This window comes from Hemicordylus capensis, chromosome 4 (genome assembly GCF_027244095.1).
Source record: "Hemicordylus capensis ecotype Gifberg chromosome 4, rHemCap1.1.pri, whole genome shotgun sequence".
Lineage (NCBI taxonomy): Eukaryota > Metazoa > Chordata > Lepidosauria > Squamata > Cordylidae > Hemicordylus > Hemicordylus capensis.
In genome coordinates, this window is record NC_069660.1 from 304,131,013 (window position 1) to 304,153,436 (window position 22,424).

Below are 22,424 nucleotides of genomic sequence, written 5' to 3' on the forward strand. Positions count from 1 at the left end.
TGTACATGTGCATTTCCTCAGCTTAAAAACTTGTCTTTTTATCATATAAACCCACTACAGTCACATCATACAACATTAACAATGTGTCTGCCTGTCTTCAATTTGCTCAATCTCCCTTTCCCTCTTTCTCACACACAAAACTCTCAAAGTTTTATACAGGAAACTGAATCCCAGATGTTTCGCTAGCATTTAGAGGTAAAATAATCATTTCTCTAAGGGATACTTTTAGGGGAAGGAAGCAGAGAAAATGAGTAATATGGTTTTACCCCTCAGCAACATTTCCCTTCATGCTAAGCTTGTCAGTCAGTCTGCCAGACTGAACTTGAGCCTTAGCCAGTTAGGAGGAAAAGGGATGCAGCTCAACACTCCTCCACCCTCCCCTGCTGGAGAAGACTTGACTCACTTGAAGCCAATATTTTTTATTTATTTATTTATTATTATTATTATTATTATTATTATTATTATTATTATTATCTTATTAAAACTTTTATACCGCCCTTCCAAAAGGCTCAGGGCGGTTTACATTAAAACACCATTAAAATCAGTTAATAATTAAAACAAAAATTATAAAGCATAAAACAATAATTAACAATTAAAAACATCATAAAACAACAATTAAATAATCAGAACAATTTTAAAACAAGTTTTAAAAAGCTGAGAAAGCCTGGTTGAAGAGATGTGTTGTCAGGTGTTTTCTGAAAATTGCCAGAGATGGGGAGGATCGTATCTCAGCAGGGAGCGCATTCCACAATCTCGGGGCAGCAGCCGAGAAGGCCCGTCTCTGTGTAGCCACCAAACGAGTTGGTGACAACTGGAGACGGACCTCCTCAAGTGACCTCAGCGGCTGGTGGGGCTCATAGCGAAGAAGACGCTCTCTTAAATACCCAGGGCCTAAGCCGTTTAGGGCTTTATAAGTTATAACTAGCACTTTGTATTTTGCCCGGAAACCTATTGGCAGCCAGTGTAACTCCATCAGTAAAGGAGTAATGTGGTCTCTCCGAGATGACCCAGAGACCAACCTGGCTGCCACATTCTGAACCAACTGAAGTTTCTGGACTACATACAAAGGCAGCCCCACATAGAGTGCATTACAGAACTCCAGTGTGGAGGTTACCAACAAATGTACCACTGTTTTGAGGTCATTGATCTCGAGAAACGGGTGCAGCTGGCGTATCAGCCGGAGCTGATAGAAGGCACCCCTGGCCACCGCCTCAACCTGAGAAACCAAGGAGAGACGTTGATCCAGAAGTACTCCCAGACTGCGAACCTGTTCCTTTTGGGGAAGTGTGACCCCCATCTAGAACAGGCAGATCAAAATCGTCTCTAGAGTTCCGACCCTGCACAATAAGTACCTCCGTCTTATCTGGCTTCAGCTTCAGTTTATTCTCCCTCGTCCAGCCCATTACTGCTTCCAGGCAGGCATTTAGGGAGGATATGCCAACTCCTGAAGAAGTTGACATGGAGAAGTTGATCTGGGTGTTATCAGCATACTGGTAACACCCAGCTCCAAATCCCCTGATGATCTCTCCCAGTGGCTTCATGTATACTGTATGTTAAAAAGCATTGGAGAGAGTATGGAGCCTTGAGGGACACCATACTTAAGCTCAGATTTTGAAGAGCAACAATCTCCAATCAACACCATCTGGAATCTGTCCAAGAGGTAGGAGCGGAACCACTGTAAAACAGTGCCTCCCACCCCCAACCCCCTCAGACGTTCCAGAAGGATACTATGGTCAATAGTATTGAAAGCCGCCGAGAGATCCAAGAGGACCAACAGAGTCACACTTCCTCTGTCTACTGCCAATTGGAGATCATCCATCAGGCCGACCAAGGCAGTCTCCACCCCATAGCCCACCCGAAAACCAGTTTGAAATGGGTCTAGATAATCAGTTTCCTCCAAGACTGCTTGGAGCTGAGAGGCCACCACCCTCTCAATTACCTTGCCCAGCCATGGGAGATTGGAAACTGGCCTATAATTGCTCAACTCTGAGGGATATAACGCAGGCTTCTTTAGAAGAGGTCTAATAATTGCCTGCTTAAGACAAGGAGGCATCCTGCCCTCCCTCAGAGAAGCATTTATGATTTCTACCAGGCCGCCTACAACAGCCTCTCTGCTAGATAGAACAAGCCATGCTGGACAAGGATCAAGAGGACAAGTGGTAGGCCTCACCGCTCCAAGCAGCTTGTCCACATCCTCAGGAGTCACAAACTGAAATTGATCCAGTCGAATTGTATAAGAGGAGCTGTCGGACACCTCCAGTTCAGACATCAAATTAATTGTGGAATCTCCATCTAGGTCAGCCCGAATCCAAGAGATTTTGTCTGCGAAAAATTCATTAAACACACCACAGCGGGTAACTGATGCCTCCAATATGAGTCTTCCAGTTGGGAGCCAACAGTATGCCAGTGAGCTGGGGAGATGAGAAAGGGAGAGCAAAGAGAGAACTGTCACCCAACCAGTTCACTGGCCAGTGGACCCCCTTTCCCTTAGGTGCCTTTGTCACACCAGGTTCAATTATAGATATACCACTGGCTTGCAGCCTGGCTAGAGGATATGGCAACTGAATCAACTTCCCATCCTCTACTAGCAAGCAATACTTACTGGCTCTGCTAATTTTCTTGATAGGCGATATTGCCATCCCCCACTTTCAAAATATCACAAACCTGATCTTCAAAAACTATTAAACTGTGGGGAAAATCACCCCCAAACCTCACCCCTTGCTATGAAGTAGTAAAGCCATTCATGGAGTAATAATGCCATTCACTATGTAGTAATGCCCCTCACTATGCAGTAGTAATGACAAAAAACCCTTCACTATGGAATAGTAATGCCATTATGTCAGGAGCAGTTGTCAGGCAGCTCCATTGTGCTCCATGCACACAATGAGGATGTGAAGTTGTTCCTTAAACAAGATCCAACAAGCTTTGGATGTTAGGCCAATGGCTCCTCTACAGTATCCAATGAGCAGATTTTGAGCAGTAGTTCTCAATAGGGACGTCGGATTCGATTTGGGTACAAATTGATTTGTACCCGAATCTAGTTTGATAAGGGTTATTTGGAGACAAAACAAATCACCTTGTGGTCCATTGGCTAGATTTGGGTACAAATCAAATCGTGCCTGATTCGATTCGAATCGATCGAGATTGGGATCTCTCCCATTAATCCTCCCAGTTTTCCAGCTTTCATTAAAAAAAAAAAATCTAAGCTCTAGCCCTTGTAGAAGTGGAGTTATGGAGCAAACTGTGTGGTCATTATTTTTCACGTGCTTGGATTCTTTGGTGTATAATAACTTTCCCTCAATGAATCGCTATGAGGATTCATTACACACCTTCATTTCTTCTATTCATTTTGACTGTCTTTTTGACAGTGCCAGCTGTCAGTTGCCATGTGCCAATTACACCCTACTCCCACCCGCAAGGCAGTGGGGTACTACTCAGTTTATGTTCTAAGTCCCACCCACCCCGCAAGTATTTAGGCTCTTTGGCGTATAATAACCTTTCCTCATAACGAATCCCTATGAGGATTCATTACACACCAAAGAGTTTAAACACCTCAAAAATTCCTAAAATATAAACTGAGTACCCAGTGGCTTGTGGGTTGGGGAGTAGTTGGAACATGGGATGCCACTAATTCCCCACCCTCGCCAGCAAAGCAGTAGGATTAACATGAACAGAAGAAATGAAGGTGTGTAATGAAGACACCAAAGAATCTAAACACTTTTAAAATTCATTAAAAATAAACTCTGTGTGTGTGTGTGTGTGTGTGTGTGTGTGTGTGGCAGGGGAGGGTGTAGCTGACTGTCCAAATGAACAGAAGAAATGAAGGCATATAATGAATCCTCATAGGGATTCATTATGAGGAAAGGTTATTAGACACCAAATAATCTAAACACTTCAATATTCCTAAAAAATAAAATGAGTAACCCACTGCTTTGTAGGTGGAGTGTGTGTGTAGTTGGTACGTGGCAGTTGACAGTTGGCACTGTCCAATGACAGTCCAAATGAACAGAATAAATGAAGGTGTGCAATGAATCCTCATAGGGATTCATTATGAGGAAAAGTTATTATACACCAAAGAATCCAAACACTTGAAAAATGACCGCACATTTTGCTCCATAACTCCACTTCTACAAGGGCTAGAGCTTAGCTTTTTTATTTAAATGAAAGCTGGGGGTTGATGTTAGGGTTAGGATAGGGCAACTTTGAATACCCATTATTTCCTATGGCAGAAATATACAAAATCAGTAAAATTATAAAATTTATAAAATTTATAATTTATAAAATTTATAAAATTATATACCAACCAAGTGCCCCACTGCCTTAAAATTTGGCTAGTAGGTGGCACCCATGGGGAAGTATCCTCCATCCAAATTTGGTGCCCCTAGGACCTTGTTAAGTGGTCCAAATCAATCAGAATCCAAATCAAATTGAATCAAATACAAATCAAATCTGGGAGTGATGGCGGGGGGTAGATGTGGCAAAACAAATCAGGGGTGATTTGTTTTGGGCACAAATCATATCAAAAAATCAATTTGTGCACATCCCTAGTTCCCAACACATCATATTCATTCAGCTTTGCTGAGGTTCCCAAATCCCAGCTTTCATCTGGGGGTGGGGAGCGGGGCTAGTTTCTGTTCTTCTGCTTTAAGAGATAAATTTGAAAATATAATGGGGGGTGGAAAGAAGTAAAAAGTAGGGATGTGCGGAATTGGTCCTATTCAAACCCAGTTCTATCTGAACCGAGCTGATTTGATCAGTTCAAACTGGAACCAGAATGGCACCCAAAAGAGGGGTGCCAGTCTGAGTTCAAACTGAACTGACCCCGATTCGAATGGAACTGGTTCAGAACTGGTTTGGCAGTTCGAGGGGTATGCTTGGAAAGGGAAATCCAGTGAGGATTCCCCTTTACAAGCAAAGGGGAGCCCTGCCTTTAAAATAATTCTAATGGTGGCTGGAGGGCAGCAAGAGGGCACTTTACTAATGGTGCCAGTGGCGGCAGCAGAGGCTCCTCTAAACTCTGGACTGAGTCTGGCACTCCCAGAAGAACAGAAGCCGGAACCAGGCTCTGCTACTGGGAGTGCCGGATCCAGTCTGGAGATTAGAGGGGCCACCGTTTCCACCAGTGCCAGTGGTAAGGTGCCCTCCTGCCACCACCACCATCATTATTAGAAGTATTTTAAAGGCAGGGTTCCCCTTTGCTTGTAGAGGGGAATCCTCGCCAGATTCCTGTTTACAAGCATACCCCTCGAAATGAATCTAACCGGTTCCAAACTAGTTCAACCTGGTTCAACCGTCCGACCGAACCAGAGGCCAGTTCAACTGAAACTGGCTTGTTTTCGCCATTGGCCGTAAATAAAGAATCTTTCTAACCAGCTCATGGACTGGTGGTCCAGTTCAAATTCAATTCAAATGTGAACTGAACCAGAATTGGTTCCATACACACCTCTAGTACAAAGAGTAGGGTGCCCATAATGCAACTGTGATTTGTTTGACCACGTTTCCTGGGGAGAGGTCTTGGCTCAGTGCTAGAGCACATGGTGTGGATGCAGAAGGTTCCAGGTTTGTGCTGGGAAAGGCCTGTGTCTAAGCTCTGACTCTGCTAGGAACATAGGAAGCTGCCATATACTGAATCAGACCATAGGTCCATCTAGTTCAGTATTGTCTACACAGACTGGCAGCGGCTTCTCCAAGGTTGCAGGCAGGAATCTCTCTCAGCCGTAACTCTCAGGTTTGAGCGATAGAACCTCCTTTTGAGGTCCCAGAAAGAAACCTTCAAGGAAACGGGACGGAACGGGTGCCCCCATACTTGGGAATTGGAACGTTCCCCTTCTCGTAATCAGGTTAGTAAACTTGTATGTCATTTATGCAATGCTCCTGCATAGGAATAGGGAGGGAAGACGCGACCAAGAGGTTCACGCAGATGAGACAGTAAATTTCTTCTGGAAAAGTTTGTATGGTTATGTGCAAAAAGACAAGAGTATCTCTTCTAAACAGCAATGGGACAAATTGTGGAAATGGACGTCGGACGTAACCCCCCCGATTACCTGATGTGCCTTGTAATCCCCTACCCCCGAGTTACAGTACTACCTGCATATACTTCATAACTTGTGTGTTTCCAAATCCTTGTGTGTAAATCTTTGTAGATATATCATGTACAAACAACCACTTTGTATATAATTGTGCTTTGGCAACATACTGTATGCTTTGGTAGTTTGTTGGTTCAATAAAAAAATCTTGTCCTAACTTGGAGATGCTGCCAGGGAGGGAACTTGGAACCTAGATGCTATTCCCAGAACAGCTCCATCCCCTAAGGGAAATATCTTACAGGGCTCACACATCAAGTCTCCCATTCATATGCAACCAGGGTTAGCTAAGGGGACAGACAAGTTGTGCTTGCTACCACAAGACCAGCTCTCCTCTCCAGTCCAACTCTCCTCTCCTAGTTTGTGATGGATACTGTATTGGAATAAAATCACCCAATTTTTTCCTTATTTAATTTGATTCAGCTAGATCTAGAGATGACAACCTATCTGTAACCTTTTTTAAAGAATCAACAACCTTTGCTCCTACAATTCTGTTGTTTCTCAGGATGTGTTTTTAGGAGCTGTTGAGTTTTGCACTTGCTTCTCAAACATAAGGATTAGTGAAGAAAGTTAAAGTTAAATTTGAATTAAAATCAGAGGTGCACCTAAGTAATTTTGGAGCCTGGACCTAAAGGCCTTTGGAGTGCCCCACCCCCACCCCTGCAAATTAAGCATCATCATGCTCTGCCAGGCGACCACAACACCTGGAAAAGTCTAAGAGGATTGGGGGGGCCCCAGGGGCTATGGAGGCCCTGGACTTCAGCCAGGTAAGAGCACCTCTGGTTACAGTAACAATAGATCAAAGAAAAAGCAGTAAACAAATGTGTACATGACAACTAGTTTCCTATTAAGAGAGGAAAGGAATGCCAACGCGTTTCTCTAAGTTATGGTTTTGTATAGTCATGAGAAACTTTAGGAGAAAAATGTTAGAAATCTGAATGGAAGTCAGGTCATCTTCAGACAGACACTTCACTTGGCTCTTTTCTTACATTACAGTTTGTAACTAAGTAGAACGTTTCTTGAACTATGCTCCTTGAAAGCACTTTTTATGAAACCCTGTGCTATCAATGCTGTGTTGAATATCTTAAGCTTTCTTTGTCCTATTGGCCTACACTAAAAGCGCTATAAGTAAACTAGTATATTTGTAGAGGTTTTTCTCCCAAGTATTTAAATATTGTCATTACAATACCGTCATGAGGAACATTAACCCATGTTCAGTCTAATTTTTGGATTGGAGTTTGGTCCTCAAATGTTTACAGCTGATCTAAATACAGGGGCATAAAGGGTTATCTACCAGATGCATGACAAGTTTATACTGAACTAGAAGGACCAATAGTATAAGACAGCTATATCTCTCCATATATCTTCTTCCTTTCAGGCTGGTTCAAGTTTTTTACATTTGAAGAGATGTTTCAGAATGTACAACATGTTCCCTAACTATATTTTGACAGCTGTCAGGCTCATGAAAATGATATCCAAATGGTATTAATTAGATGCAGCTTAAACATGCACATAAGCAGACATCTCCCTCTCCATCCTTTTCCGCACAATGCATGGTAAATTCATAGTGCAGCTTTCACTGCCAAATAAATTGCTCACCCTGGTTTAGGGACAATATTATTAGAACTGAAGATCCTTTCATGGGAGATAGGAATTAAATACAAATTTTTAAATTAGCATTTTAAATGACTTTCTTTTAAACAACATATGCAAAGCGTATCATTATATGATTAATTAAAGGAAGTGTGTGTAAATCCTTTGGGGGGGGCTCCAAAGAGTCAGCTTTTTTCAATAACAATAGGCCAGTCTCAAATATTTCATTCTTGGGCAATGTACCCAGGCACATGGCAGTGACTCAACTGTAGGAGTCTCTGGATGATATTGAGGTCTTTCACACAATCAAAAACTAACTGGGTTTGGAAGCTGTGCATGCTCCCAATTTTTAGTTGTGTGGAAGCAAGGTAGGAGGAAAACCTAGGAAGAAGTGATTGTGTGGAAGAAAGGTAAGAGGAAGACCTGGGTAGCTGACTTCAAAGGCACAATTAGATAATACCCTGAAAGGTAACACATCTGTTCAACATAAGAACGTAAGAATGTTAAGAACATATGAACATAAGAACAGCCCTGCTGTATCAGGCCCATGGCCCATCTAGTCCAGCATCTTGTTTCACACAGTGGCCCACCAGATGCTGCTGGAAGGCTACAGGCAGGAGCTGAGGGCATGCCCTCCCTCATGCTGTCACTCCCCTGCAACTGGTACTCAGAGGCATCCTGCCTTTGAGCCTGGAGGTGGCCTATAGCCCTCCAACTAGTAGCCATTGATAGACCTCTCCTCCATGAAGTTAGCCAAACCCCTCTTAAAGCCATCCAGGTTGTTGGCTGTCACAACATCTCAGGACAGAGAATTCCACAAGTTGATTATGTGTTGTGTGAAAAAGTAATTCCGTTTGTTTGTCCTAAATTTCCTGGCAATCACTTTCATGGGATGACCCCTGGTTCTAGTGTTATGGGAGAGGGAGAAGAATTTCTCTCTGTCCACTTTCTCCACACCATCCATGATTTTATAGACCTCTATCATGTCTCCCTGCAGTTGTCTTTTTTCTAAACTAAAAAGCCCCAGGTGTTGTAGCCTTGCCTCCTAAGAAAAGTGCTCTAGGCCCCTGATCATGTTGGTTGCCCTCTTCTGCACCTTTTCCGGTTCTACAATGTCCTTTTTTAGATGTGATGACCAGAATTGTACGCAGTACTCCAGATTTGGCTGCACCATCATTTTGTATAAGGGCATTATAATATTAGCAGTTTTATTTTCAATCCCCTTCCTAATGATCTCTAGCATGGAATTGGCCTTTTTCACAGCTGCCACACATTGAGTTGACACTTTCAACGAGCTGTCCGCCATAACCCCAAGATCCCTCTCCTGGTCAATTACCAACAGCTCAGATCCCATCAGCATATACAGAGCCAGTGTGGTGTAGTGGTTAGAGTGCTGGACTAGGACCGGGGAGACCTGAGTTCAAATCCCCATTCAGCCATGATACTTGCTGGGTGACTCTGGGCCAGTCACTTCTCTATCAGCCTAACCTACTTCACAGGGTTGTTATGAGGAGAAACTCAAGTATGTAGTACACTGCTCTGGGCTCCTTGGAGGAAGAGTGGGATATAAATGTAATAATAATAATAATAATAATAATATACTTGAAGTTGGTTTTTTTTGTCCCAATGTGCATCACTATACACTTGCCAACATTGAACAACATTCGCCATTTTGTCGCTCACTCACCTAGTTTGGAGCGATCCTTTTGGAGCTCCTCACAATCTATTTTGGATTTCACTACCTGAAGGAGTTAGGTGTCATCTGCAAATTTGGCCACCTCACAGAGTATCCCTACTTTTAGATCATTTATGAATAAATTAAAAAGCACCAGTCCCAGTAAAGATCCCTGGGGGATCCCACTTCTTAATTCCCTCCATTGAGAAAACTCTCCATTTATACCTACCCTTTGTTTCCTGTCTTTCAACCAGTTACCAATCCACACATGTACTTGTCCCCTTATCCCATGACTGCTAAGTTTCCTCAGGAGTCTTTGATGAGGAACTATGTCGAAAACTTTTTGCAAGTCCAGGTGCACTATGTCAACTGGATCACCTTGATCCACACACTTGTTGACACTCTCAAAGAACTCCAAAAGGTTGGTGAGGCAAGATTTATCTTTGCAGAAGCCATGCTGGTTCTCTCTCAGCAGGGCCTGTTCTTCTATGTGCTTTACAATTTTATCCTTGAGGATACTTTCCATCAATTTGCCTGGAATTGACATTAAGCGAACCAGCCTGTAATTTCCCGGATCACCCCGGATCCATTTTTGAAAATCAGTGTTACATTTGCTACTTTCCAGTCCTCTGGTACAGAGGCTGATTGCAGGGATAAGTTATATATTTTAGCGAGGAGGTCAGCAATTTCACATTTGAGTTCTTTGAGGAGTCTTGGATGGATGGCATCCGGCCCTGGCAATCTGCTAGTTTTCAGTTTTTCCAGACAGTTTAGAACATCATCTCTTGTCACTTCTATCTGACTTAGTTCTTTAGCCTCGATCTCTGAACAGCCTGGTTCAGGAACAGATATATGCTCAGTATCCTCTGCCGTGAAGACGGATGCAAAGAACACATTTAGCTTCTCTGCAACCTCCATATCCTCCTTAATAATCCCTTTCACTCCCTCATTATCTAACGGTCCAACCGCCTCCCTGGCAGGTTTCCTGCTTCTGATGTATTTAAAGAAGTTTTTTTTATTCCTCTTGATGCTTTTAGCTAAATGTTCCTCAAACTCTCATTTTGCCTCCTTTATTGTCACCTAGCATTTCTTTTGCCAGAGTATGTGTTCTTTTCTGTTCTCCTCATTTGGGCAGGCCTTCCAATTTCAGAAGGAATGGCTTCCTTGACAGTACCTGTTAGCCATGCTGACATCCTCCTGGACTTAGTGGTACTTTTCCTCCTTTTGGGTATACAATCTAACTGGGCTTCTAGTATTGTGGTTTTGAATAAACTCCATGCATTCTGGAGCGAAGTGAATCTCCTGATTTTCCCTTTCAGCTTTCTTTTCACCATACTCCTCATTTTGGAGAAGTTTCCTCTTCTGAAATTCAAAGTGTCTGTGTTAGGCTTCTTTGGTGATTCTCTCCCCACATGTACGCTGAATTTGATCGCACTATGGTCACTGTTCCCTAAAGGGCCAATTACACTGACATCACACACCAGGTGCTGGGTGCCACTCAGAATTAAGACCAAGGTTATCTTCTCTCTGGTTGATTCCAAGACCAACTGTTCTATGGCATAGTCATTCAGCGTATCTAGAAATCTGACCTCTTTGTCATTATCCGATTGTGAATTTACCCAATCTATGTGTGAGTAATTGAAGTCACCCATTATTACTGCCCTGCCTCTCCTTGAAGCCTCCCTGATTTCCTCCTGCAACTCCCAGTTACTGTCAGCATTTTGATCCAGAGGGCGATAGCACATCCCCAGTAGCACATTTCCTTTCAGGCCTTGTATTGTCACCTACAGGGTTTCTGCAGAGGACTGGTCCACCTAGGTTTTTTACTTTGTTAGATTCTATCCCTTCTTTAACATACAGTGCTACTCCACCTCCAAGGTGCCCTTACCTATCCTTTCTATAGAGTTTATATCCAGGGATAACAGTGTCCCACTGGTTCTCACTGTTCCACCATGTTTCTGTTATGTCCACTATATCTATTTCTGTGTTAGCATCCAAGCACTCCAGCTCACCCATCTTGTCTTGGAGGCTTCTGGCATTGGTATATAAGCACCTATATGCTGAATCTCTTCCCTGGTGTCTGCTATATTTCTTTTGACTCTTTGACCAGCTGGCACAGGCTACTGTCTGCTCTTTATGTGGCTCTGCTCTGTCCCCTTCTGTTTTATCTGAATCCTTTACACCCTCACACTTTAAAGAACGGCATTGGCAGAACTGGATACTGTCCAGCTCCTGTTGGCTATTCCTCAGGTGTCATTTTAAAAGCTGCTCTGCAACCTTTTTGATTTTAAGTGCCAGCAGTCTGGTTCCATCTTGGTTCAAGTGCAGCCCATCCCTTTTGTACAGGCCTTGCTTGCCCCAAAATGTATCCCAGTGCCTAACAAATCTAAACCCCTCCTCCTTGCACCAACGTCCCATCCACACATTGAAAACCCTCGTCTCATTGTACGTGTGCATGGAACAGGTAGCATTTCTGAGAATGCTACCTTGGGGGTCCTGGACCTCAATACGCTACCTATCAGTTTAAATTTGGCTTCCAGGACCTCCCAACTATATTTCCTCACATCGTTGGTGCTGACGTGCACCACAACATCTGGTGGGCCATTGTGCAAAACAGGATGCTGGACTAGATGGGCCTTGGGCCTGATCCAGCAGGGCTGTTCTTATGTACTAATGGACAGCTGTCTCCTCCCCAGCACTGCCTAACAGCCTAGCTAGATGCTGTATGATGTCTGCAACCTTCACACCAGGCAGGCAAGTCAACATGCAGGTCACAAACTCATCTCTCTATACCTCTAATGATCAAATCACACACTACAAGGAGGCCCCTAACCCCTGGAGGAGTATCCCCTGTGTGAGAGGATATGGGCTCATCATCCATGAAAGGGGTCCCTTCTAAAGGAGCATTTCCCTCTTCCTCAGACTGATGTCCTCCTTCCTTGGGACCGTCATTCTCCCGGAGACCAGCAGAGCTACCAGCCTTGGAGTGGGATGCCTCTACCATGTCCCTGGCGGTCTTGTCTGCATGCCTCTCTGTCTCTCTGCACTTCTCCAGATCTGCCACCTTGATCTCAAGGGAACAAACTTGCTCCCTGAGAGCCAGGAGCTCCTTACACCAAGCACACACCCATGACTTCTGCCCATGGAGCAAATAGTCATACATGTGTAATACATTAGGAAGTGCCCCCTCTCCTACTGGTTTTCTAGCTTCATACTGGTTTTGTTGGCTGTTTACAGTATTTAGAGATAGTATATTAGAAGGATAGGTCTCAGCTGTAATGGTCAGCCCTGGCAAATAACACACACAGAGACTGGGACTTATCCCTTAAAGAGAAACCAGCCCCTCAAAATCTCCCCTCCTCCTGTGAGTTAGTTTAAAGGGGGGAAGGCTAGATATTGTTGATTAGAAAAGCTTGCTCACCTCCTGAAGCTGCTCCTGCTCTTCCCAGAGTAGGCTTCAAACTGGGTATTATCTACATACTAAGTATTATCTAAGCATCTCAGTATTATCTACATAATACTGCTAGGGAAGGTCATCCAGAGAGTTGGAATACAGTGCCATCAGCATGCTGAGGACACCCAGGCCTATCCAGGGATATGGTGCAGGTTCTGAAATGGTGACTAGATTTGTTGATGGATGTGGGTGATCAAAATGAAGCTAACAAACTGAAGCCACAGAGTTCCATTCCATTAAAAAAAGAAGTGATTGGCCAGCAATCCTTATCTGCTCTCATTTTAATCTGAACCAGAAAAGAATTCAGGGACTTGTAAAGTTTGCCTCATCGTGGAAGGGAGTTTTAACGAGCCCCTGAATTTTATTTCTTATCTAGTTTTAATTGCTAGTTGCATTGATGCACAAAAAGGAAATTGGATTATTTGGGAATAAGTGATCTGTTGGAGGTGGAAAGGTTTTATAAACGAAACTACCACAAAGCAGAACCACAGAATATTGTATTCAGTACCTCAGTTACTCCTTGCTTCACATACATGCATACATACATACATGCATATATACATACATACTATATACCACTTTAATAGCTAATGGACATTGTGTATAAATTAGTGGTGGGCAAGCAGCTCCTTCTAGCCTTAGAACTGGTTGGATGTTATCCTGTTGTCCTCAAGACTGGGAGATAATTGTCCTATTTTGTGAGCAATTCTGAGGCTTAGGAAATTACACCCCTTCCACTGAAACCTCTTTCTCCCAAAGCCCCACACCTTTAAACAACTTCTTCTCCTTTATCTTTTACTTACTGCCCCTCACCCCCAGTGTGACCAGGAGTGGTAGGAGCATCTCTCTCTAAAATGTATAGCAAGGCAACAGGAGATTTTTTCCTAGACTTGGTTCAACCTCCTGCCAGCTGTAAATGGAAGGAGGAGCAGCTGAAGGAACTAGGAGTCTTTCCCTATACAGTGGCATAGGGAGGGCATAGGTAGCCTGTATGGGCAGCCCACCCTCCCCAACAGCAGCGGCACACTCCCCACCTCCTTCACTACTGGGGCCACATCACTAGCCCATTCTCCTCTGTGGCTCACTGCTGCCACTTGGACGCAGACTCCCCCCCTGCAGTTGTGGCAGCCCTGGCCCCCAGTGGACCCCACCCCCACAGCAGTGGCTGCAGCCCTCCTCCCTGATGCAGCAGCCAATGGGAAGGCTGTTCCGTCCCCAGCACTGAGCTGGCTGCCACACAGACACAGTGGCCATTTGAGTGGTCAGCACTGCAGCTGAGTGCTCTGCCGACCACTCAGCTGGCAGCCTGGGTCAGGGAGGTGGCCACCGCTTCTGCCACCACAGCCACGGGGGAGTGGCATCGGGTGTCTGCAGTAGCAGCCCCAGATTTGGAATGGAGGTGGCCCTGGAAGCAGCTTAGCGTAGGTTCTTTGAACCCATGTTCACTATTACAGTTCCACCCCTGAGTATGTATCCTGTGACTTCCCCCCTTCCCTGAGTCCTGCAACCTCATAGCACTGGTGGTAACAACTGCACCAAAAACAAGTCAGGGGGATTCATAGTGGTGACAATTATGGCCTCCAGGTAGAACCAGTAGTAGCAATGGAAAATGGCAATGCTGGGGTTAATTATGTTTAGATATGCATTTTGCAGTCTCCTCTATCGTACTCTGTACTAGCCATGATTTCCATTGGATCAAGGTGAGCTAAATCAATCCATGAATCAATTCACCAATAACCAATATTGTGGATCTGTTAAAAAGAGAAACCCCATTTCCATGTTTACTCTGCGCATCTCGGTTTGTTCTGTCTCCAAGAAGCCTGGGAATGGAAAAGTGGTGCATAATAAGAAATCTGCTCTGCTCAAGTCCAAAGGTGACCTCTAGGTATTAAGTGAACATACAAACATACCAAATTGGAGCAGACTGATCTTTCCTTTCAAAAAATAGTGGGTTTTATAAGGCATTTCAAACAAGACTGTATTGACGGTAAAACCTCTATGCGGCCAAGGTTTACCGAGCAAATCTAAGCCGAGATGACTTGAGGAATAAATCATGAGTTGCTGGCCTGAGTGGTTTATCTCTCTACTCCTGGTGAGCTGTTTTACTGTTAACTCTTTTGATTCATAAAGCTGACCTGCAGGTCCACCAAGAACTTTTCACACACACACAGTCCATCAAAACAAATGGGACTTGCACAAAAGCAGAGCTGGTTCTTGAAAGCTGTTTGGGACTTCTCCTGAGGGGTTGTCAGATCTTATAGTTGAACATAAGAGACCCTAGCTGGATCAAGCCCAAGGCTTATCTAGTCCAGCATCCTGTTTCACACAATGGCCCACCAGATGCTCGGTTTGTGGTTCCCCCTGTTCAACAGCTGTTCTGGTGTTGCCAAAGAGCATTGGATAGCTGACTTGATATACAGGTGAAACTCGGAAAATTAGAATATTGTGCAAAAGTCCATTAATTTCAGTAATGCAAATTAAAAGGTGAAACTGATATATGATACATACGCATTACATGCAAAGCGAGATAAGTCAAGCCTTAATTTGTTATAATTGTGATGATCATGGCGTACAGCTCATGAAAACCCCAAATCCACAATCCCAGAAAATTAGAATATTACATGGAACCAAGAAGACAAGGATTGTAGAATAGAACAATATCGGACCTCTGAAAAGTATAAGCATGCATATGTATTCAGTACTTGGTTTGGGCCCCTTTTGCAGCAATTACTGCCTTAATGCGGCGTGGCATGGATGCTATCAGCCTGTGGCACTGATAAGGTGTTATGGAAGACCAGGATGCTTCATTAGCGGCCTTCAGCTCTTCTGCATTGTTTGGTCTCATGTCTCTCATCCTTCTCTTGGCAATGCCCCATAGATTCTCTGTGGGGTCAGGTCAGGCGAGTTTGCTGGCCAATCAAGCACAGTACACTGTATACTTTTCAGAGGTCCGATATTGTTCTATTCTACAATCCTTGTCTTCTTGGTTCCATGTAATATTCTAATTTTCTGGGATTGTGGATTTGGGGTTTTCATGAGCTGTACGCCATGATCATCACAATTGTAACAAATTAAGGCTTGACTTATCTCGCTTGCATGTACTGTGTCTGTCTCATATATCAGTTTCACCTTTTAATTTGCATTACTGAAATTAATGGACTTTTGCACGATATTCTAATTTTCTGAGTTTCACCTGTAAAATAGAGTGACACAACTCCTAAGCAGCTGGCATCTTGCTTCCACAGCTTCAGGTTCAAGACCCACTTTACATTACAGAAGTGTCTATGGGGTTCCATCTTGCCCTCCCTCCAGTTCCGTGTGCACATGAAGGTTCTTGGTGAGATCTTGCAGTGTCACAAGCCTTTCTGAGACATTGAAGTCATGCACACGGCCTCACCCTGCCACTCACAGAGGTCTGTGGGGAAGGAAGGAGAGCTGGTCTTGTGGTAGCAAGCATGCCTTGTCCCCTTAGCTAAGCAGGGTCCACCCTGGTTGCATTTGAAAGGGAGACTTGATGTGTGAGCCCTGTAAGATATTCCCCTCAGGGGATGGAGCCACTCTGAGAAGAGCAGAAGGTTCCAAGTTCCCTCCCTGGCTTCTCCAGGCTAGGGCTGAGAGAGACTCCTGCCTGCAACCTTGGAGAAGCCAGTCTGTGAAGACAATACTGAACTAGATGGACCAATGGTCTGACTCAGTATATGGCAGCTTCCTATGTTCCTATGTTCCCTGGCAGATGAGCATCATCATCTTTGCCTTCACTGCTCCATGCACCCACATGAGCAGTGGCACAAAGAAGGCAAAAGCTGGGAGCATGAGGACCCCCCACACACACATCCCAGAGTGCCCCACACCATGAGCGCAGCAGCTGCTCTCATTAGAGCAGCCACAGTGCTCAGCGTGGTAGCTCCTTCCCCCCAGTTTGCTGCCAGAGATAAATGCTGGTTAGGGCAAGTCTTTTAACCTGGTGGCGATCGTGCTCACGATCACCTGCCAAGGTTAAATGGATTTAACTTCAGCTAAATGCTGGGTTTAAAAGTCAGGCTCCCAGGGGTGGAAGAGCTGGGATTGGAGAGATTCCTGGGCTGCCCAAGCCCAGGTTGGGCTGCTCATGTGAATAGCCTCATGGGGTTGCATGTGCATACAGATGTCTGTGCACGTGTGCATAATGTGCAAATGACTATGCCTATGTCCATCTTAAAACTGAACCTGGGTACAGATTCCCTTAAATGCAGGTACAGACAGGAAGTGTACTCTTGTATGTGCATTGAACGTAATGTCCGAATAACCCTACATGTGTATGGATAGGTACTTGCATACACCAGGTGTATTACTAGGGAAGAGCGGGCTCATGTTCACCCCAATCCACAATGGCTCCTTGCATGCATTAGCCGCCACCCCATGTGCGACTTGGGGACATGCAAGGAACTTGGCCAGCATTCGGAAGAGCCTGTACAGCCCTCTGGTGCTCATTTCCCAGCAGCCTTTGTTGTCAGTGGAGTGTTTTCTTCCTTCTCTCCCTCATCCGGGGAGATAATGAGGAAAACACCCAGCCAACAACAAATCCAGTTGGGAATGAGACCAGCCAGAGCTCTGCGGGAGGAAGAATCAGGTGGCTCCCAGGAGCTGAGTGGCTCATGTTCTTTGAACCCATCCGCCCAATTATAGCTCCGCCCCAGCGTACAATGTACACAGATTGTCATGTGCTGAACATAGCATGTGGATAGGGTTATGGACTGAGACATTTTGCTCCATAGCTTCTTTGCAGGACCATAATTGGATGGCAAGTTGTAACAGCTATCAGGTTCCAACATATCTTACGAACCATCTCTTCCCACACAATCCTGCCTGCCGCTTACCATTGGTGATGGGGGGGGGCTGTATTGTGTGCTGCTGCTTACTGATGTTTGGTTGTCAAGAGTGTTGCACCCTGCCTCCAAACTCCTTCCCTGGGAGATCTGTTCTGCCTTACACTTCCTGGCATTTAGATGTCTCCTGGAGATGTACCTTTGGGGTCAACTTGGAGGAGACTCTTAGCATGTAGTTCTCATTGTACATGGGGGTGGGTGGCTTATGTTTATGTGACATTTTATTGTTTTAGTCTTTTAAAAACTGGTTGATATATGAAATGATTTAGTTAACTGCTTTGGGGCATTGGTGTGAAAATAGGCATACATACACACATCTTGTAAGGCAATAAATAACCGCAAACACTGGATTGTCAATGCAGGCCTTATCCCAAGGCTGTATAAACCTAATGATTCTGCATGAATGCAGAATGTATTATTTGCTGCAGAATTCAACTGTATTTGGATCTCGGCTTCCTTTCTCTTTTTTAAAACAAAAAGTGAGGCGGGTCTTTGTGATCGTGAGGGCTTGTGGAGAGAGCGGGCTAAGCCCACTCTCCCCGCAGATGAGCAGGGTGGCAGCCCTAGGTGGCCGGATTGGCCCCCCACATGACTGCTGGCTATGTGATGGAGCCGGCGGGGGCTGGGAGGATTAGGGCCACGTGGCCCCCAGAAGCTCCAGTATGTCCTTTGTGAATGCGCAGGGCATACTGGAGAGACCCCCAAGCCGGGAGGCTGCTTTTAAGCCTCCCGGTCAGGGGTCTCCTTGTGAGTAGCTGTGGCGCGGAGCCACGCTGTGGCTACTCACGATCCAAAAAACTGGCTTTGCAGAGCGCTCGCTCCACAAACCCAGCTTAAGGGGCGGGTTACGTGAGCGGCTTACCCGCTCTGGAACCACCGGGCTTGCAGCCGAGCCCGGTGGTCACACGGACTGCAAAAATTGGGCTAGGCTCCCTTAGCCCGATTTTTGCAGTCCGTGTGAATAGCCTCAGTATGTTTTTGGCTCTTATTGGGGTGAACATGTGCTTCACAGTGTGTGAGCACTGTTTGCAGAAATCTCAGATGCCTGAGAGACAGCTGAATATAAGATTTTTAGTGGTCAGCGATGGAATTTCAGGGCTCCACTTGCCTTTCCTATGCCTAGCAAAACTAGAATGCATTATGCAAAACAAAATAAATTGTGCCCATTTGATCAGCTGGCATAATCTATCTAGCTTTCAGAATTCAGCTGGCCCAATGCAAAAAGTGGAGCTGTCCTCCCTACACCCCTCTTCAGTTCTAGTAAAGCTTTTTAAAAAATTCATTAGCCTCACTCCATGTGATGATTGCTGGTTCAAACAACACCAGCACTTATCACATGGAGAGAATGCTGAGTGCACACCTCTTCTTCACACCCAGCATGTCATTCTGCCCCACATAGTTGTGTGGTAAGGCGTAATATCCAAACGGCATCTAAACACACAATGTAAATGCGACCACAATAGTAAATAGTATTCAGATTGGGCATTTATGGGACAGTTAGGTGTTCTGCCCCACCTCCCCCCCTTGACTATGTGAGCACGCTGGGGGCAAGGAAGACATGTGCGCACACAATCCTCCTCACATGATGGGTGCTTCTGAGATTGCTGAAATTGGCCATATGGCAAGTGAGGTGGAGTATTAAAGCTCCACACCAGGCAGCTCCTTTAGCCACTAATGAGATGAGCTGCAAGATTATTTATGAAAGCAGATGCAGAGAAGGGTTAAAACCAAACCAAGTGTGGTTTTATAGTAAAACAATTCTAGGAGAAACAGAAGGGTAGGGAAGCGCTTATTGGGCGTGACTTCAGTCACATCAAGGGCCCTAGGGCAGGGCTGTCCTTACAGCATGGCAATAACAATGTAAGCAATATGTATATTCAAAAATAGTGAAAGGAATTGCCATTTCCATCTGGATTTTGAACTTGTTATGTGACTTTGCCCACTCCACCTTGCAGTCCATTTTGCCTACCGCAGCCACCTCCTTCCTTAATGCATATGCTTCTGTCTATATATTTTACATTGTGAGAAGGCTTTTTGTACACTGTTCATCATGTTCATGTCATGGATTATTAATTATTGATTGTATACCCTTTCACTATTTTTGAATATACATATTGCTTACATTGTTATTGTTTGACAACCTATATTCATATCCTGTAGTCACAGTGGGAATCTCCTTCCCCTTCTCCACTGGTTTTTTCATTCTGTGACCTCCCCTTTCTCCTTGCTTACAGCATGGCAAGCAGGGTGACCGCCCCAGGCCCCGCTCTTTTAACCCCTATTAGAATTACCTCGAAGGGGGCTCCGCACTGGCTGATTTGCCCCCGGCCCTGCACCCCACCAGGGCTCTCTAAGGACAGCTCTACCCTAGGGCACTCACTTTCCCCCTGCAAAACGGTGGTTGGAATGAGAATAGGAGAGACTAGGGGAGCTGGTCTTGTGGTAGCAAACATGGATTGTCCCCTTTGCTAAGCAGGGTCTGCCCTGGCTTGCATTTGAATGAATGGTCGACTACATGCGTGAGCACTGTAAGATATTCCCCTTAGGAGACGGGGTCACTCTGGGAACTTGCAAGCAAAAGTTTCCAGGTCCCCCTCCTGGCAGCATCTCCAAGACTGGGCTGAGAGAGACTCCTGCCTGCAATCTTAGAGAAGCTGTTGCCAGTCTGTATAGACAATAGTGTGCTAGGCGGACCAAGGGTCTGACTCGGTATAAGGCAGCTTCCTATGCTCCTATGACATCCCACGCAGCGCTGCGCCAGTCAAAGAGGGATGCATATGTGTGTCTTATGAGCCAGCGAAGAGCCCATCCTTGCTGGCAATGGAGGTGGGCGAGGCTCCATGCACACTCAACTGTTTTTATTCACTGCTCCACCAAGACTGCCATTGTTCCCAATAATAAAGATTCTGTTGGATACGATATAATATTGTATTGTGTCATATCAAACCATATTGGTGGAGAGCTTACCTGAATCCAAGAAGTGGGCCCCCTGTAACTACAAGGAATGGCCATTCTTTCCCCCCCAGAAATGCACCATGGAAAGGCCACAGTGGTATGACATTGCCTCCTTCCCAGGGTGTTGTGGGGTGAGTCTACAGAAAAAAGTGGAGTTTTAAAGCATTCAGCTGTGGCTGTCTGGAAGGCAGTTTCTTTCTTTCTTTCTTTCTTTCTTTCTTTCTTTCTTTCTTTCAAGCCTCCCTAATGATGCATCAATCTGATCCAAAATATCAGCTCAATTTGATACATCCCTCCATAAATGCATTTTCAACACAATGCAATAATTACCAGTATTGGATTGGAACCAGTGCTAATATTTTTCTTGGTACGCAGCCGTACTATACTGGCCAGTGGTTTGACTCAGTATAAGGCAGATTTTTATAGCAATATATCTGCTGCCAAACTGTTTGCGTAGTTCTCCTCTAGCCACCCTTGCAGAAACAGCAGTACTGTTAGATCTTCCAGAAGTGATTTATCACTGGCCAGATATGAACCCTACAGAAGCAGAAGCATATACAACAAATCAGCAGTAAATAGCCAATGCAAATACCTTCTGATCCTAAGTCTCTTGAAATGCTTCTTCTGTAGCTCATAAATTAAAGGGATGGTGTTTCTGGCTTGGAGAACAGTGGAATTCAACAGTCACTTGTAGATGTTAATCCTCATAATCGTGTGTTTATCTGGACCTTGAAAAGAACGGATCAGGATGAGGTGCATCCTTAAAAGCTGTCTGGCAAGAAACACTGAACAATCTGCACTCGGGAGCAGGTATCTGTGTTCTTTGTGTTTTCATATCATAGCTGAAACATTCAGACCACCCTTCTTCCTTGGTGCTCTGCTGTATGTCACATCCTAGACTTGGACATTTTCTCTCTCTCTGGTTTCTTAACAAGTCCTGCCTCTTTTGCTAACCAATATAAAATTTTCAGTTTAATAGAATTATTTTTTGGCAATCTAAAAGCCTCCAGGAAAGCTCTTCACCCCATGAAAGAGTGTGTACTCTTGCTAGTAGGAGTATTCCAACTTCAAGTATACATTGATGGGATCTGAGCTGTTGGCGACTAACCAGGAGAGCGATCTTGGGGTCATGGTGGACAGCTTGTTGAAAGTGTTGACTCAATGTGTGGCAGCTGTGAAAAAGGTCAATTCCATGCTAGAGATCATTAGGGAGGGGATTGAAAAATAAAACTGCTAATATTATAATGCCCTATTACAAAATGATGGTGCGGCCACACCTGGAGTACTGTGTACAGTTCTGGTCACCACAACTAAAAAAGGACATTGTAGAACTGGAAAAGGTGCAGAAGAGGGCAACCAAGATGATCAGGGGCCTGAAGCACCTTCCTTATGAAGCAAGGCTACAACACCTGGGGCTACTTAGTTTAGAAAAAAAGGTGACTGCGGGGAGACATGATAGAGGTCTATAAAATCATGCATGGTGTGGAGAAAGTGGATAGAGAGAAATTCTTCTCCCTCTCACATAACACTAGAACTAGGGCTCATCCCATGAAATTGATTGCCAGGAAATTTAGGACCAATAAATGCAAGTACTTTTTCACACAACGCATAATCCACTTGTGGAATTCTCTGCCACAAGATGTGGTGACAGCCAACAACCTGGATGGCTTTAAGAGGGGTTTGGCTAACTTCATGGAGGATAGGTCTATCAATGGCTACTAATCCGAGGGCTATAGGCCACCTCCAGCCTCAAAGGCAGGATGCCTCTGAGTACCAGTTGCAGGGCAGTAACAGCAGGA

The 22,424-nt window shown here is 44.8% G+C and overlaps 1 long non-coding RNA gene across 1 annotated transcript in view; it reads right to left on the reverse strand.

Moving 5' to 3' along the window:
• The window catches only part of LOC128322174 (uncharacterized), a 39,104-nt gene that overhangs the window by 12,496 nt on the left and 4,184 nt on the right, over positions 1-22,424 (reverse strand). Inside the window, exon 3 of the long non-coding RNA XR_008305577.1 lies at positions 21,218-21,353. This is a non-coding gene — a long non-coding RNA (uncharacterized LOC128322174). The remainder of the gene's footprint in view (positions 1-21,217; positions 21,354-22,424) is intronic.